Source organism: Protopterus annectens, chromosome 5.part0 (genome assembly GCF_019279795.1).
Source record: "Protopterus annectens isolate FY-2018-M chromosome 5.part0, PAN1.0, whole genome shotgun sequence".
Lineage (NCBI taxonomy): Eukaryota > Metazoa > Chordata > Ceratodontiformes > Protopteridae > Protopterus > Protopterus annectens.
Genome location: NC_056735.1, coordinates 1,814,454,188 through 1,814,472,670, shown reverse-complemented (window position 1 = coordinate 1,814,472,670; position 18,483 = coordinate 1,814,454,188).

The following is an 18,483-nucleotide window of genomic DNA, read 5'->3' as shown; positions in this document are numbered from 1 at the left end:
AGTACATGGCTGAGTGCTGAACAGGTGCACAGCAATACTGTTTACATGACTGCAGTGGTATCCAGGGGAAGGCGCATCACCTAGTGACACAGCACATGCATCACACACATGTATACTGTGATATCACAGATTGACTACAGCTGAACTGCATGCTGTTCTGTACCATATGCTCTGCATGTTGACAGGTGGGTAATAGGAGGACTGTGTGTGTACTATCATTGTGCAACCTCACCTGTATATGTGTGTGTGTGTGTGTGTGTGTGTGTGTGTGTGTGTGTGTGTGTGTGTGTGTGTGTGTGTGTGTGTGTGTGTGCGTCCTGGTGGCTAGTTAGTTTGTCTGCAGGGTCACTCTGGTGAAGTAGAGGGAGGTAGATGCATATAGGATGTGTGTGTGTGCATGTGTGTGTTTGTGTGGGTGGCCATGTATGCACATATGAGATTGTGGGTTGTTCATACAGCTCTACCTCCCTTTGGGACCATGCAGTACATGGACATGGACTGCCACATTACACACCAGAAATACCTGTCATGCGTGTAATCACAGGCCAGCAAATAGTATAATATGGTCTATAGCATGGAACAGGCATCCAGAGGGAAGGTAGACACCAGGTACACCCTTAATATAGCATTCAGCAGAGAGGTCACCTACAACCCACGTATGCAGCACTACAGATGCATTGGGGAAGTACTGGTCAACACCAGGGAATGTATCCAAATATTACAGTTGTCACATAATAGGCTGAAGGAGCAGCATATCTGGCATGTACTGAGCATTACATACACATGACAAACCAGTGCATGATATTATGGATACAACATAGTAGCCCACACATATAGGGGCCATGCACATCATGTCTGGACATACAGAGGGTGAATACCAAATGACAGCAGTGAGGCAATGTAAAATCACTACACACAGGTCAGGCAGGAAAAGTAGCAACAGGCCTTGTGTTGGGGCCGCTTGTGTAAGCATTTAGAGGACTGATATGTCACTGAGTGGTATCAATGTGTGTATGTTATCAAGTGTGATGCGGGATGGGGTAACACATGGACATATACATGGGACTGTCTGTAAAGCCATGGACAGGTAGGTATTACAGAGGTGTGTGTGTGTGTGTGTGTGTGTGTGTGTGTGTGTGTGTGTGTGTGTGTGTGTGTGTGTGTGTGTGTGTGTGTGTGTGTGTGTGTGTACTGTTAGGCAATGTTGTACAGGTTTTAAAGTTCATTCATTGCTTTCCTCCACAGGTGGCAAGGTGGGTCATGGTCCCTCCTGCATGCAATCTGAAGTTGGTGTCCATACAGACACTGAAGATGATGATATTAATGTTGAGGCACAGGTGGGGTTGTCAGGGGCTGACACTGCACCAACATTTGACATCCCCCTTTTTGTCACCCCAACCCCGCACACAGTTTCAGTGCCTATGCACACCCCATCACCAGTGGCCATAGTGGAGGGACAGCTGACGTTCATTGGCAGTGCACAGGAAAGTGTGGTAACCATGCCAACTGTGTCCGGTCACAGCAGGCATAGCCAGATGTCCAGCAGGGCAATACATAGGCAGATGTCCCATGGTGCTCATGGTAGGATCGCTGGACTTCATGCTCCTGGCAGAGGCGACATAGCTGGTACCAGCAGGAGCATGTTTCAGGCTGCCATGGTGGTGCAGACATGTATAGATCATTACCACAGACAGGGCCTGAGGCTGCAGGGGGCTGCCCTCACATCTGAAAATGACAATGCCCGTGAACTGGCTGCTGCAGGGTACTGCGAACATAGTGGCTGTTGCCTAGGCAAGTGTGCGTGTGCACATGAGACATGGTATCCAGGAACTGGTGGAATACTCTGGATGCTGATGCCTGTGAGATCCCCATGATATCTCCAGTTGAGCTTTGGGAGGTATCTGTGGCTAGTATTCCTAGGCCTACACATACCTCAGTATCCACTGGGATAGGGTCCCCTCGGTCAGTTCGGTGTGTCAGATGAGGCCGGCACAGCTCGGTAATTTGCTGTAGAAGGTCCCTGTCCACCCTATAGTGCTCCACTATCTTCAGCTCAAGTAGCCCCTGGTAACTTACCCTGGGTCTGTACACTCTTCTCCGTCTCCTCACTGTGGGTTGATCAGCAGTATTCACATCCTCACCACCCTCAGCCTCTTGCACATGTTGTTCTATGTTGCCTGCTGCAGCCTCTATCATTTTGCAGTTTTGTTTGTTAAAAGTTCCCCGCTTGTATACACCAGTGATGTAGAATATGGGAAAAACCAGAGGGGAAGGTGTTTGTATAGTTGATAGTAGTGTTCTGGGCTGGGCTGGTCTGCTGCCTGTGTAATTGGCTGATTCTGATACATTTCACCTGTCAGCTTTGCTAGTTCTCCTTGATTAACTTCCTACTGCTGTTTTCCCTTCCCATTTCCTTCCTGTTTAAGCCCACATGTGCACTGCACAAACAGAGTCCTCAAATGTGCACAGAGCTGCTATTTCCTGGTTTAACTTTTTTTTCTTTTAAAACCCAGTGCGCGGTGAACACACCTTCTTAGGCAGACTCAGACACACCCCATTGCTTAGCTGTGCTTAGCTTGGAGCAAACCTGAGCCACAGGGCTCCAATCCACTTACAGAATGCCTGACACACCCCCTATGATGTCAGCTAACTCCTAGGCTTGCACCAAGCTATCCCTGCTCTTACACTGTTGGGACCTGACTAGCATGCTGGAGAAAACTGGGATTCACTATCATTCCCCTCACTTATATAGGATTGCCTGCTAATGCATAGTTTCATGTCTCTCACTGAGCCTCCCCCCTTAGCAACCACTGTTCACTGGCCATGTTGTCTTCTGCCTGCCATTGACTTTAATGACAAAATAGTTATTTTAGTTAGAATGCTTATTTTAGGTTTATGTTCTTATTTTCCCCCGATCCAGTTTGTGGGCCACTGTCCTACGCTTAAACAGCCAAGATCGGCTAAAAAAAAATAAAAGTTAATAAGCTATTTGCAGTGCCAATGGCCTTATACTTGGCCATTGGCATGCTTCCTGACTGATATACAGCCTTTATTTGGAGCTGTCACGGCTCAGTTTTGGATTTTGCAGAAATGTACTTGGCTACTAACCGAGTACATTTCTGCATATTACACTAGTCCTGCACGGCCAGTTTCAAGCTTCCTGGATGGCAAATTCACCTCATTTGCATGGAGTTCATGGGTGATTTGCATACAGGGGCTTAGTCCGTGCAGGACTAGTGCAGGAGCGCTCGTGCACACCCCTGTAGGCTATTCCTGGATCACACAGCAGACATATTGCCTGCTAGAGTTCCTGCAGTAATCCTGCATGCCATGCAAGGCTTGCAGAATCCGGGTGTAACTGTTCTTAAAAGCTGAAAATATTAGCTTTAAATGTGAACAGTATGAAATCTTAAAAGAAGAATAGGTATATTACAATGGTGTGCTGCAGTAGACACACATATTATTGTTTTAGAAGATATCAGATTATTAACAGAGGAAGAAAGAACACAAACTGAAAAACTTTGGAATGGTGTGGCAGTTTGGAACATGGAAAAAGAAACATTCTCGGGCATATGTATGTAACCATAGTGGAACTAGACCAAACTATGGTAATAGACATGAGATGGAAAAAATATGTGTATAGAATTATAGCTTTATATGCATATGTAACAAAAAAGAGAGAGAAATGATGTTTAATTGAATATGTTTGTGTAAATATGGACATTATAGTGGTAGGTGATTTTTGACCAGATTAAGGAAAAATAAGAGCAACTGTGATGTTAAAATGGTTAAAGAAATTATGAGAAGGTGAACGTAAAGTGTATGGGAGAATAACCACTGGACCTATAAAAGGAATGAAATTATTTTAGAAATTGATTATTTTTTAATATCTGATAGGGCCCTCTCCTTTTCTCCCCCTTTACTAATAATCTACACACAGCTACTCCACATGTTATACAATACAGTATGCAAATGATTCAACACTTATCTGTGCTGCCACTTCTCTATCAACTCTTCATTCTCAAACACAGGAATCCTTCACTTCTGTTGAAACATGGTTAACCAATGCCCATCTAATCCTGAACCCAAACAAAACTAAAATATTACTCTTCCACCCTAACAAGACATCTGTCTCATGCCCAACATTTAACATAATAGCCAAAGACAATACTGTGATCTCCCTAACAACCAGTACAAAGTCTCTTGGAGTGGAAATAGACAATACCCTAAAATTTGACTGGCATGTCTCCCTAACTATAAAAAAAAGTCCATAAGAAACTTGGAAGTGTATATAGGCACAAAAGGTTCCTGACCAAAATGGCCAAAATTACATTAGCACAAACCCATCTGCTCTCCACTATACTATATGCCTCTCCAATTTTAACTAATCTAAGGAAAACTGACTTATCTAAGCTAGAAGCATGTTATAATAAAATTGCTAAGTTTGCATCTGACTGCCCTTATAGAACACATCATTGTAAAGCTTTAAGGATACTAGACTGGCTTGAGCTTCCCAACATTACTATTTACAACTAACTCTCTCTAACTCACAAAATTGTAACACAACCAACTAGAACCCCTGCACTACAAAATCTCATCCTTCTTTACAGTTCCAGCAGACCACTTCGCTCTAACAACAAGAACTTACTCACCATATCCAAGGCCAACAACACTGCAGGAGAATCTTTATTTTCCAATTATATTTCCTGTATATGGAACTCTCCTCCTAATTCCATTCTCTCAATCCCATCGACTAACCACGTTAAGCCATCACTTAAAGTTTATCTAAAAAATAAGTGGCTATGTTCCTGTACTAACCCCTCATGAGTGCTCTGATACATCACAGTATACCCAAAACATATTCAACTTCTCCCCGGTGTTTAATCCTGTGTTACTACCAACCTGTCTTAACCTTATATCTTTCTCAATTTTTTTTTTTTTTTTCAAATACATTTGAATGAATTCCATAGTATTTATACATAACATCTTAAATAGCTATGTAGATAATTTACATTAGCCTGACACTATAACAGATCTTAATGTATACAGTTACTTTATAAGTATGTCCAATCCATTATCAGACTGATCAATTATTGTATAGTGTCAATCAATGATAGGACCTTTCCCCAAGGGTTGTTGATAAATGGCATTGGATAAATTCTTAGTTCTTTAATTTTAATTTCCAATAATGCTGTGGTCTTCAGTACGCTGTAGAAGTCTTCCAAAGTTGGTATTGTGTTTGTATTCCATCTTCTTGTTATACACTTCCTTGAAATTGCAAGTATAATCCATACCTGATACATGTTTGACCTATTCAAATGAGGACCTTCGTTCACATTTAATAGTACAAGAGCTTTAGTTAAATAAAATGATTCATTAAATAAAGCTTTTGGAAAGTTATTAATACCATTCCAAAATGGCTTCATTTTGACACAATCAAAAAACAAAATGTGGTTTCAATCTACGTTGTGTACTTGTTCACATACCCAACATACTCCTTTCATGGAAGAACTCATTTGACTGATTCTGTCTGAGGTTAAGAATGCTCTGTGCAAGCATTTCCAATTAAAAACTTTCTAGTATTGTGTAAAGGATGTATATTTTATCGGTAATAAGATATTTATTTTAATATCTTCAGTTAACTGTATTGAGTGTCCTTTTGTTATATATTTCCAATATGAGGTTTTGGGTGTTGTTTTATAGTTTATCAATGTTGAGTTCAGTCTTTCGGCTTTTCCCGGTTAGGGGTCGCCACAGCAGAACTCCGGTCCGCTAATGATTGGTAGTTGATTTTTACGTGCCGAGTTACCAGCCCTGACGCACAACCTTCAACGAAGGTAGGCCCATTCACGCATGTCTCTACGCAGAAGACGCTCTAGCTGAGAATCGAACCGGACAGCGTCTGACTGTGAGGCGGCAATGCTACCACAGCACCACCACCGCAGGGATGTTTTATAGTTTAGCAATATTTTGTAAAATTTTGAAATACTGTTTCCCATGTCAAAGTCATTATATATGATTTTATATATGTATTTCGTAAATTTAGGTATTTCTTTAAATGAAGAATTGTTAATTATTCTACTTAAATCTTGCAAATATGACAGAGTACTCTGTAAAGTTAGCCAGTCCTGTTGTGGAATTTTGTATGTTATTTGTATTTCTTGCATATCTAAAACTTTTAGTTCTTTGATACATTGGAGACAACAAACAAATCCTTTCTGTTCCCAAGAATTAATAATTTCTCTATATATTTTATGTGGAAAGTTCTTTGTGACTATATATGGTGTTAATTATATATTTTCTATTATTACTTTTTGTTTTGTTTTGACATAAGACGAGTTTATGTTCGCTACTTCTACTACTATTGTCTGATCTGATTAATATACAGTGATTAACTAGAAATATATGGACTGAAAATCTTCCACACAGAGAAGTTTCTTACACTGCTTTGTTTTTGGACCCACTACACTTTAGTGGATTGTTTTGAGACTTCGGGGATACCACGGAGATTACTTGTTTTTTATATGTGGTGTTAAAAGATCAAACCAGATTTTTTAAATCTATATTTGCATTAATAATTTTCCTAAATGAGTCAATGTAATAATCATATGAGTTTTAGCGGGCTTAGTTATGTTATACTGCATACTAATACATAATATGTGAAACGGCAAACTGTTTTTATCTGTTATTTGAATTTTTTTGTAAATCAAATTCATTTATTGATATTACAGTTAGTAATTCTTTCCAATTTGCAGAGTAATTTGGACTTATCCAATCTGAGATTGTTTTATATATTGATGCTTTTATATATGCTTCTATATCAGGAAAGTTTAATCCTCCCTGTTTCCATGTTCTGATATGATGTATTAAAGCTATTATGTTTCTTTTGGGAAACCATACAAATTTTATTAGACATGAATTTATGTCTTTAAGTATATTCCTGTCTGGTAACAGTTGTATTGCCAAGGCTATATATAGAATCTTGGGAAGTAAAACCATTTTTATTAACTGTAGTCTATCTTCAAATGTTAATAGTATTTTGTTCCATTTTTCCATAGAGATTTTAATTGTATTGGTGATATTATTGTAGTTTTTTTTAGACTAATTCATTATTGTCCTGCATAACTCAATTCCAAGATACTTTAAGGTAGATTATTGTTTCCCTATGGTGTGATCTCCCTTAGCATGCAGTTCTTTTTTTATTATTTAAAAATAAAAATTTTGATTTTGATTTATTGAAATGGAGTTCTGAAGTCATGCGAAATTTGTCAATTAATATATCTAATTCTTCTAATGTCTCTTTTGTATTAGATAATGTTAGTACATCAACAAATAGTATTCCTTTAGAATTGTATTGTTCATAAACATCTATTCCATTGATTTTTATATTGTTGTGAATTGAATCTGCCAATATTTCAATAGCCAGAGCAAATAGAATTGGTGACATTGGACATCCTTGTTTAGTGCCTTTTCTTATATGTATACATTCAGAGGTAAAAGGACCTAACTTGACAAACACTAAATTATTTGTATATATACATATATTCTTTAGAAGATGAACAGAGGATGCAGGAAATTCAAATAGCATTATGATTTTGAATAAATAGTCCCAATTTAGGGAATCAAAGGCTTTCTCTATATCTAAGCCAATTATGAGTGTTTATTTTCTTTATTAACAATCTATAAGACAAATTATCCTTTTAATATTGTCATGTGTGTGTCTATGATATAAAAATCCAGTTTGATCATTATTTATTGTTTTGGATAGTGGTATTTTCATTCAGTTAGTTAATATTGTCATTTATATCTTATAGTCATTATTTAATAATGATATAAGTCTATATGAGGTACATAGGTTTGGGGATTTGTATTCTTTTAGGATTGGTGTGATTAAGGAATATCTCAAAGAAGGTCATATTAAAGCATGTGATTGAACAGGGATAGTATCTTTGAAAAGTTTATATATTTCCGTAATTATGACATCTATACCTGGAGCTTTGTTATTTTTACCCTCTTTTATTGTATCTGTAATTTCTTTGTAGGATATAGGTGCTTGCAGTTCTAGTTTTAATTTTTCTGGTATTTTTTTATATTAGAACATTTTTTCATATAGATTTAATTGATCAATATCTATATTTTCTTTTTGGAAATGTTTCATATAGTGATTTCTATAGGCATCAAGAATGTCACCTATATTTGAGACATTTTTCCCTTTCTTTTTATGGAAGATACTTTTAATGTTATTAGCTTTTGGTTGTATTTTGATTCTTGTGGATAAATTATGTAGATATTTGGGAGAAGTGGCCAAGGTATTCATTTTTAGTTTTTCTAAAGCTAAACTAGTTTATGTGTTAGAATTTCATTGTATTTATTGTTTAATACTTCTACTTTCGTTTTCATCTCCAAATGATTTTGAATTTTTCAGATTGTACTGAAAAAAGTTTGTATTGTAGAGCTAATAATTCAGAATCCCATTCTCTGATTTTTTTATACCAAGTTAGGGTTTTACCATATATGTAAGCTTTTAATGAGTCCCATATCATTATTTTATTTATATCTGTGGTGTAATTAATATCTAAGAAGAACTGTAATTCAGATAATAACCAGGGTTTGAACGCTTTAATTTTAGTTATATATGCTGAAATTCTGGAGTTAAAGATTAATGGTTTGTAACCCATTTTGAAGTTTTAGTATCAATGAATTGTGGTCTGAAATGGGCAGGGAGTGATTTAGAAATTAATGATTTTAGAGTGTAAGTCATGGCCAGCAAATATTTTATCTATTCTAGTTTGGGAACCAAATCTGTGATCTTGATGGGAAAACAGCAATTTATCTTCTTTAAATTTGAAAGTATCTACAAGATGAAATGATTCTACCCATTTGTTTAAAGCTTTTGATACAGCAGATGTACACAGTGGTCTTTTATTTGTAGTTTCAGAAATATCAAATATACAGTTAAAATCTCCTCCTAATATTAAGTTGCCTTTATAATTATTGGAAATGAAATCCAAGTGTTTTTCAACAGTTCCTGTTCCAATGCCTGGGAACCAGTATAGATTGGCTAGGGTCCATATTCTGTTATTATATTTAACTATTACTAATGCCATAAGGCCTTCTTTATCTTCATACTTAGAAATGATTTCTGGGTTGATCACATTTGTTTTCCAGAAAATTGTTACCCCTTTTGTTTGTGTCTTATAAGTGGATTGTACCACTATCATATATTCCTTAGGATTCCATTTGTAATTGTCATTTGTTTTGAAATGAGTTTCTTGAAGGAAGACAATTTGTGCTTTGTTCAGTTTTAAATATTTCAGTAGATTTGATCTCTTGCTAGGCTTGTTTAAGCCATTGGTATTTAAAGATAATAAAGTTAAATCCGGCTTAGGTTATTCAGACTATGTATTTTTTATTTTATTGTGACTATTAAACATTTTCCTCTGATAACAATAAAGTATATGTTTGAGCTTTTAAAGAAATTATCAGTTTTATACTTTGAGTGTTTACCAATAAAGTAATGCTTTGGTCAGGCATACTAAAAATGTTTTTGTAAAATAACAAATTTAAATTAATAAATGTCAACAAAACTAAGATCTGCACTAGCCATGGAATGAAAATCATTCCTAATCTGATGGATAAACCTAAGTCCATCAGATTATCACTCATACTTTGACAATCCAGAACATCTGATCTCCATAAATTGAATTATTATATGGAGAATATTTGTAATAGGAATAAGCAATATTAACATTATTTTGAACAGATATAGTACTATTGTAGATTAGACAGAATTCTAATACTACATAAATATCTACTTATTGTATAAGCAATTATTTACATGAAAGATAGATGACAAGCAATTCAATCATAGTAAAGTAGGATGTATCATATATAAAACCTCAGTAAAAGATTATAGCGCACAGTTATTTAACATATTCACCCTTATTGATGAAGTCTTTCAAAACGTATTACTTAATATAAATAGATGGTAATAATATTTATACCTAATGTTTATAATACAATGTATTTTACTGAATATATCAGAAGTTATATTTCATTGTTTGCCAGCATTTAAGTAATCACTTTGTTTGTTGCTAACTTGCTTAAAGTATCAAGTTTGTTTTATGTGAACATTGATGAAAGTTAGTGCATTTTAATTATCAGTGTATCCCTCTTCCCTCCATTTCCTACACATAAGGATTTTCATATCTGTCATGTCTTATTATAAAATGAGTGAAATTATAGGTTAAAAACAACAAATTTAATTATTGTGATTAATGATTACAAGTTCCCTTTCCATATTCATAAATTGCAATTTTATGGCATATACTGAAAGTTTTTAGATTTAAATGGCAACATTCTATTTTGTATAATCAGCAAAGGTTAAACTGAGTGATTATTGTCAATTTAATATTATTGGTTCAGAATGTGATTGTTACATTCTGTGACATTCCTAGTTCAGGCTTCTGTTGTTTCCCTTGAATAACTTTGTCAGTTTGATGTCATGTAAAAAACATTAGTTATCTAGGTAGCAACTTAAGTATTATCTATGATCAAGGTGGGTTATAAAACCACAATTCAAGTTAAAGCAATTATATGACTTGTTATGCACAATTACTTATATGAGAAAATCATATTTTTTCCCCTTGATGTTCAATATAGTGTATGTAATTTATGACAAGTTAAAACAGTAGTGTTGTTATACACAAGCCCATGTTATTAAACTGAGTGTCTAGTGTCAATTTAATATTATTTGTTCAGAATATGATTGTTACATTCTGTGACATTTCAAGTTCAGGCTCTTATCGTTTCTCTTGAACAACTTTGTCAGTTTGATGTCATGTATAAAACATTAGTTACCTTGGTAACTACTTAAGTATTATTTATGGTCAAGATGGGTTACAAAAACTACAATTCGGGTTAAAGCAATTACATGACTTGTTATGCATATTTACTTATATAAGAAAATCATCATGCTTCCCCTTGATCTTCAATGTAGTGTATGTCATTTATGACAAGTTAAGACAGTAGTGTTATTATACACAAGCCCATATTATTAAATCCTGTCTTTAATATCTAAATTCAGCAATCTGCTTCATCCTATATGATTATATACTTTATGTCTAGATTTACTAAAATCATACATTACATAACTATTGTGTGTGAGTTTTTTTTTTTTTTTTGCTTAGTTATTTGACAGACCACAAGCTCTAATGCTTATTCTTATTATTAGCTCCTTCCCAGCATAGATATACAGTCCATAAACTTTAAATTATGAGACCCTTTCTTATTTGTTATAAGTATATTTCCATCCTTACATGCACACATATCAGTACTTCAAGTATGGCCAACAATGCCCATCCAGTTTTGCCAGAATACTATTCACTAGTTCATGTGGTGTGCTTCCAGACTGTTCTTAAAACATCCAAACCAATATTTGTCCTGTTCCATTTTACCAGCCTGTTCCATGCAGTGGCCACTCTGCCAGTGAACCACTCAAAACACATTCCATTCCCACAGATATTTTCACGAAGGAAATCTGATGACTCTCTAGCACTTCCTGGCAACTCCAAACACCCCTAGAATCAGCTATCTCCATAAGCCCAACACATTCAAGCAAGTTCACCTCCCAGACCACTGCAAAGGGTACTGCACAAGACCAAATGCTCTTAGTCTTTCACAATAACGCAGACTTCCACTCTTATGTAGGTCCTTAATGTGTTTGGACCAAATACATTTTAAATATAAAATTGTACTTATTATTTTATTTTTTATTTATCAAGAATCAACTTAATGAGCTAAACGAAGTGTTGAGAGACCATCAATATGTGTACATGAGGTTTAAAACAGCCCTTTATATATATATATATATATATATATATATATATATATATATATTTTTTTTAAAACCAAAAACTTCATTGCCGAGAATCATCTTGGAGGCTTCTCAGAGCCATTAAGCATTATCATCACTCTGTCTCCATTACCATAGCAACCTGGTAGCATCTGTTTCTGTTAGTGTGTCTGTGTACTGCATACCAGAGGCTTGCGATGCCCCTGAAGCAAAGTTTCACATCACTGCAACTTCAAGCCTAAATTCCCTCCCTTTCTGCATGGCAGCAGCCAGAAAAAGAACGGAGAGCAAACAGATTAAAAAAAAAACTCCCAACAAGCTGCCACAATAAGCGATAACACATTCTTCCAGCCTTCTCACCTCTCACTTAGAAGATGTATAAACAAACTTTTCTCTGCCAAAATATCCCAAATCACAGTTTTATCCACTCCCCTCCCCTGGATCCAGGCTAAAACACCAAATGTCTCTTCCTAATACACAAGCATCAGTAAACCTCAATCACAAACCGCAACCCACAGCTTCCTGGAGATGAAAACGGCAACATACAACAGCTGCCAGACACAGCTGCATTCACACATATCATGTTAAGCTTAGTCAAACACACTTGAAGCTATGATGCCTGACATAATTGATATTAACTATGTTTGACAGAATAATAATGACATTTGTACTAGCTGCCAGACACGGCTGCATCCACGCACACCATATCAGGTTTGATCAAACAGCACTCGTAGCTATGATACCTGTCATAATTGATACTAACTATATTTAGACTGAATAATAATAAAATTTGTACTAAGAGCTTGCTACTATTATTTAACCAGGATATACATGACATTTCTAAATCATACTTTAACTAAAGAAGGCATTAGTCTCCATGACACCATTTTTTTTTCAAAACACTCTACTGTTACTGCTATTATATATGATGTTAATTTGTTATATTTGAGTCTGAACTCTGATGAATGGTACCTTGCTGAATTAGTTAATTAATTACTTAAATTATTATAAGTAAAATCAATGAAAAAGAAGAAGATAAGTATTCATTGAGTTCAAGTAGGGGAATAGAAACTGCTATGTTTGTATTATATGTCGCTTTGTTTGACTTATATATAATGTAAATAGTAACCCATCTTTACCTGCGTTTGTGAAAAATTATTAGACCCTTTCACATTCTGAATAAATCATTACTGTTTCTCAGTTGTTTAAGAAACCCTCCTTTTTGTTTTTCAAATAAAAACAGATGACAAGTGATGTACCATATCAGTTGATACTTTGAGAGATGTAATTGTAAGAGTTATTTTTTTGGGACAGCTCTCTTGGAATCAGTTTTTTGCTTCTTCTTTCTAGTATCAGTCCAATGATGTGTTTCTTTTATACTTTTAAGAGTAAGGGCCATCCATTCCATTTCTTCTGGGATAAACACTATGTTTTTTTTTATGAATATAGTAGCTTCTTCTAAGTCATTAAAGGTTCTCATCTCATTGGCAAAAATTATTTTTATCTTGGCTGGAAAGGCTAGCTGTGCTTTAATGTTGTTTTGTTTCAACAGTTTTATTATTGGCCAGATGTTTTTCCTTTGTTCTAGTATTCTGGAAGAATAATCATTGTCAAACCTTATCAGGCATTGACTGTATTTTAAGAGTGATTTTCTCCAAGCAGATTTTAATATTAGTTCCTTGTCCAGAAATGAAAGAAATTTTATAACTATGGATCTAGGTGGAGTATTTGTTGAATTAGAAGCAGGTTTCCTCAGTGCTCTATGTACCCTTTCTATTCCAAATGAAAGTCCCTCTTTCAAGTCTAAAAATTCAGGAATCCAGGTTGTTAAGAATGAAATAATCCCCCAGATTCTCTATGCCTTGCATGGTATGCAGTATCAGTGCAGGAGCTCTAGCAGGCAATATGTCTGCCGTGCGATCCAGGAACAGCCTGCAGGGGCATGCACGAGCGCCCCTGCACTAGTCCTGCACGGACTAAGTCCCTGTATGCAAGTCACCCCATTTGCAGGAGAAATCCATGCAAATGAGGTAAAATTGTGATCCAGTAAGCTTGCAACCGGCCGTGCAGGACTAGTGCAATCTGCAGAAATGTACTCGGTTAGGAACCAAGTACATTTCTGCAAAATCCAAAATGGAGCTGTAACAGCTCCAAATAAAGAATACATATCAGTTAGTAAGCATGCCAATGGCCAAGTATAAGGCCATTGGCATTGCAAACAGCCAAAAAAAAATTAACTTTCATTTTTTTAGCCAATCTCAGCTGTTTATGCGTAGGACAGCGGCGTGCAAATGGGATCGGGGGGATAACAAAATAAACGTAAATTAAGCAGTCTAACTAAAAATCACTATTCTGACATGCAAGTCAATGGCAGGCAGAAGACAACATGGGCAGTGAGTAGTGGTTGGTAAGGGGGAGGCTCAGTGTGAGACATGTAACTATGCATTAGCAGGCAATCCTATGCAAATAATGGGAATGATAGTGAATCACAGTTTTCCCCAGCATGCTAGTCAGGTCCCAGCATTGTAAGATTAGGAATAGCATGGTGCAAGCCTAGGAGTTAACTGACCTCATGGAGGGGTGTGTGTCAGGCATACTGTAAGCGGATTGGAGGCTTGTGGCTCGTGTTTGTTCCTAGCTTAGCACAGCTAAGCTACAGGGTGTGTCTGAATCTGCCTAGCACTCTTTACATTGCCTAAGTGGGTGTGCGCACCACGCACCAGGTTTTAAAGGAAAAAGAAAAACGTTAAACCAGGAAATAGCAGCACTGTGCACATATGAGCATTCTGGTTATACGGCACACCCCCGGGCTTAAACAGGGAGACAATGGGAAGGGAAAACAGCAGTAAGAAGGTAATCAAGGTGAACTAGCATAGCTTGCAGGGAAATGTATCAGAATTAGCCAATTACACAGAGAGCAGACCAGCCCAGCCCAGAACACTACTATAAACTATACAAACACATTCTCCTCTGGATTTTCCCACACTCTACACCACCGGTGTATACAAGCGGGGAACTTTTAACAAACAAACCTACAAAATGAGAGGGGCTGCAGCAGGCAACATAGAACAACATGTGCAAGAGGCTGAGGGTGGTGAGGATGTGAATGCTGCCAATCAACCCACAGTGAGGAGATGGAGAAGATGTACAGACCAGGGTAACCACTAGGGGATACATGAGTTGGAGATAGTGGAGAACTATAGGGTGGACAGAGACCTCCTACAGCAAGTTGTCGAGCTGTGCCGGCCACACCTGACACACCAAACTGACCGAGGAGAACCCATCCCAGTGGATACCAAGGTATGTCTATGCCTAGGAATACTAGCCACAGGTACCTCCTAAAGCTCAACTGGGGATATCATGGGGATCTCACAGGCATCAGCATCCAGAGTATTCCACCAGTTCCTGGATGCCATGTCAGCACATGCCAGTGAGCATATATATTTCCTCAACACCCATGAGGTGTTGGCCAGCAATATGTGTCTCTTCCATATAAAAGCAGAATACCTTGATATAGTGGGTGCTATAGACTGCATGCACATACTCATCAAAGCAGCACCCAGTGATCAGGGTTTGGCCTACATCAACCACAAGGGCATCCTCTCCATCAATTGCCAGGTTGTCTGTGATGCCCTGGGCTTTATAATAAATGTGTGTGCTGGCTGCCTGGGAAGCTATTATGATTCCCACATTTGGCATCTGACGTAGCTGTACCAGAGATTTGCCAATGGGGACATCCGCTACGGTCACCTAGTGGGGGATGCTGGTTACACACTGGAGCTGTGGCTGATGACACCCATCAGAAATGCACACACACCTGAACAAGAATGCCATAATGAGGTACATGCACAGACCAGACTTATAATAGAGCATGTGTTTAGGATGCTCAGGTCACGGTTCCATGTCTGGACACATCCGGTGGAGCCTTGCAGTACTCACCAGCTACATGTACCCAAATTGTTATGATATGTGCCATGCTACACAATATGATCCTGTGGAAACAGCTGCAGCAGGAACAGCATGGGACAGGGCCACACAGCCCCCCAGCAATGCCAAGGCCTGCACAGGCACAGAGTGACTTGGTGGAGGAACAACCTGAGCCTGCCCCAGTAGGCAGATGGCAGCATGCCCAGTATGCCGAGGCCATGGCAAAGAGACAATGCATAGCACATACACTGACACAGTAGGGTCCCAGGGAATGACACCTTTCTCTGACTTGTATATACAGTAAAAGGGATGTCAAACATGACACTACCTGTGCTCAACCATGTATAGGGAGTGTACTATATGCATCCAACATAGGCAGCCTTCCAGCACCATCTGCAATCCTGGCACACCCACAAGGTAAGTCAATCAACCTACCAATTGCTAAATGGAGTAGAATGCGTCATTACATGTATCTATGGTATGGATGTGAACATGCAAGGGAATTGGGTGGCTGAATGTTATGGCAGCAAAAAGTAGACACCCATAGTGGCACCATGACATCTGTAACACATACTGGAGGCACCATAGTAGCCGGTACTACACAGGGTGACAAAACCCACTGCAGGAAATGTGCTGGGTGAAATGTGTGTCCATATGACTCACACATGCCAGTCAGGGAGGTTCACATACCCAACAACAGTCTCAGCCAGGTGGACAGGTGTAGATATACCCAAACAGAGCCTGTGCTATGGCCTCTGAATGATGCCTATGGGTAAGCACCCCCAAGCCAACACAGACAGACTACTGCAGGTCAGGCAGTGGGATGTTAGTTCTGAAGGGTAAGAAGTCAGACACTAATATGTAGAACAACCAAAGCTAAGATCTGTAGTACACAGGTATGCCTCTAGTCAGCATGATAGGTAAGAATACAGAATTAAATGGAGTACCTGACATACCAGTACAGTCATAGCAAATGTGTAGAAGTGTCAGGTGTGCCCCCCATCCTATGTAGTAATGTAATAACAGTCAGGTGTGCCCCCCCCAGTCCTATGTAGAAATGTAGAAATAGTCAGGTGTGCCCCCCCCCATCCTACATAGTAATGAAATAACAGTCAGGTGTACCTCCAATCCTGTGTAGAAATGTAGAAATAGTCAGGTGTGGCCCCCCATCCTACATAGTAATGTAATAACAGTCAGGTGTGCCCCCCCAATCCTGTGTAGAAATGTAGAAATAGTCAGGTGTGCCCCCCCATCCCATGCAGAAATGTAGTAACATTCAATGCCAAATGATCGACGGATACCCTGCAGAAACAGCATGCTACCTGTAGGTGTACAACACAAAGGTCAGTACTGCAGTACAAACTACCTGGACTCGATCCACACATTCAATACAGATGGGCATACTGGGTATGCTCACACAGAGAAATGAAGGCAATGTCAGTCAACAGCATACTGAAAGGTCATACTGGGCATGTTCACACACATGAAGGCCATGTGTGCAAATACCAGTGGACCAGACATAGCTGGCAATCGCAGATTTTAGTGCAGACACTCCTCGGTATGCACCACTCATGCTTTGCACACACAGTGGATAGGAATACAGACATATATGTAAGGATAACACACTATATTAAGCCAAAGGTAGATGTACATAGATGTGTGGAAAAGGGTGACTGTGACAAGGAGCCATCCAGGCCTGTCCAACCCAGCACACAGCCAAAGGGCCACAACCACATGAGGTTCAGATGTCACTCACTGCAGATACTAGCCACCAGTATCTGTCAGCATTACAGACTATGCAGTGCACATGCTAGCTGTGCAACATGACTGTACAAGGAAGTAGTCATCTAGCATCTGTATACATGTACCTGTGAAATATGACTCTGTGTGTGCCCACATGTGGCATGTCAACCTCTAGATGAATGGGTTATGGCCCATGCACATACACTGCAATCCCCATACCCCTACTATGACAAGCCTGCTGAGGTCATCCACTGTGAAATACACCTTTGGGAGAGTTGTAGCCCAGTAATCTCCATGACACTTCCCATAACGGCGTATTGCTGTATTGTGAAAAACTAGTTTTATTTTTTTTTATTTATCATTTGTTGACTGGGAAAGTCCGACTAGGTTCCACAGAGCCTGTTTTCAGCAGAGGCCCAGGGGTAGGAGTTCCAATCCCAGACATGGCAACTGTGTGTGTGTGTGTGTGTGTGTGTGTGTGTGTGTGTGTGTGTGTGTGTGTGTGTGTGTGTGTGTGTGTGTGTGTGTGTGTGTGTGTGTGTGTGTGTGTGTGTGTGTGTGTGTGTGTGTGTGTGTGTGTGTGTGTGTGTGCGTGTATGTGTGTGTCTGTCTGTGTAGAAAGCAATGCTTTTTAGGGTAGTCACACTCCCTACAATTCAAATACTCTACTTTGGCAAGGCTGCTGATGTCATCTGCCTAGAACTACACCTCTGGGAAAGTTGTAGACCAGTAATCTCTGTACCATGTCTTATAACTGTGTACTGCTGTATTGTGACAAATTAATTAGGTAAGAGTTCTAATCCCAGACATGGCAAGTGTGTGTGTGTGTGTGTGTGTGTGTGTGTGTGTGTGTGTGTGTGTGTGTGTGTGTGTGTGTGTGTGTGTGTGTGTGTGTGTGTCTGACTCTGTGTAGACAGCAATGCTTTTTAGGGTAGTCACTCTCCCTACAATTCAAATGC